The sequence below is a fragment of the Limulus polyphemus genome, unplaced genomic scaffold (genome assembly GCF_000517525.1).
Source record: "Limulus polyphemus unplaced genomic scaffold, Limulus_polyphemus-2.1.2 Scaffold2331, whole genome shotgun sequence".
NCBI lineage: Eukaryota > Metazoa > Arthropoda > Merostomata > Xiphosura > Limulidae > Limulus > Limulus polyphemus.
This window is the reverse complement of record NW_013667941.1, coordinates 136,477-137,755: the sequence shown is the minus strand read 5'-3', so window position 1 is coordinate 137,755 and position 1,279 is coordinate 136,477.

Sequence of the window (1,279 nt, the reverse complement as noted above, 5' to 3'; positions counted from 1 at the left end):
TAGAGTTGCCAGGAACAGTCATGATCCTTCTAGAAACTCCAGCGAGCATGCTTCCAGCGTCACGTGACTTCCGCTGTCGTAATATTAACTACTTTTATAATACACGTTATAAATTACAGCGATTCACACACGTTACTTACCGTCATTACTGTTCGCTTCTTTAATTATCTGTCTATATCGCTGGCTTTCTTTGTCACGCTTATATACTAAAAAAGAGGGGATCTAGCAAACACTCGGACATTCGCGGGATCCCCCGATAATTCGAGAAACTCCAGCGCGCATGCTCCCAGCGTCACGCGACTTCCGCTGGCGTAACAATATGTCTGTATCCATAATACATCATTCTGTTACAAAATTATACCGTACTCAAGTTTTCCAGTGGCAAGATGACCAGATGGTGGTGTGGTGTAAATGATGATAAGCCCAAGCTCCAGCGTCGTGATATGATGAGGTTGTACAATTCAAAGAAAAATTCATAATTCCAAAACCGAGTTGATGTTCATAAAGTCCATATTAAACACGGAGGATAAACGATAAAGCGTAACAAGTATATCAGTTTAAATATTACTACTCCTTTGCAGCATTTGAAATACCATTAGTCAGATGTGGAAATGACCAAGCCTGAATAGATAATCACCAAAGAACAAGTTAGCATATGAAGAAGAGTAGATTTTGATGAAACCAACACTGAGCCTTTAACAGGTCTACCAGGTATTCGGCCGAGGTAAAAAAAAGTAAATCAAGAGATGATAAAGCCCCCCTCCCTTCTCCTGAATGAAATACTCACTGTTAAACAGCTGATCTGTGTTTTTACGTTTCAACATTTGGAACACTGTTAGAGGTTCTAATTAGAAAATTTTATATATGAACAAAGATGATAGTACAAACCCCAAATAATGTAAACTTATCAATGTTCGTTAACTACCATTATAGTTACACATTCAAACCTGACGAAGTTACTCCCAGTTAACAATAATGAAGTAGCCCAAATAGAACTGTTTCTTTTTCAGGGAATTCTTGATAGCTTGCGCACATTATAGGAGCTAGATTTTTTAAACAACTACAAAATATTTTTTATTTACTGAATATTAAAATAAATAACAGAAAAAAAAACGGCCACTCATTCGCTCAATGTTAAGTCAAGAGGCTTACGACGCTACAAATAGGATTTCGATACCCATGGTGGGCAGGGCACAGATAGCCCATTGCGTAGTTTTGTGCTTAACAAAAACCAAACAACAAAAAACACAAATATTAAATTATTAAAATTTCGTTTCCT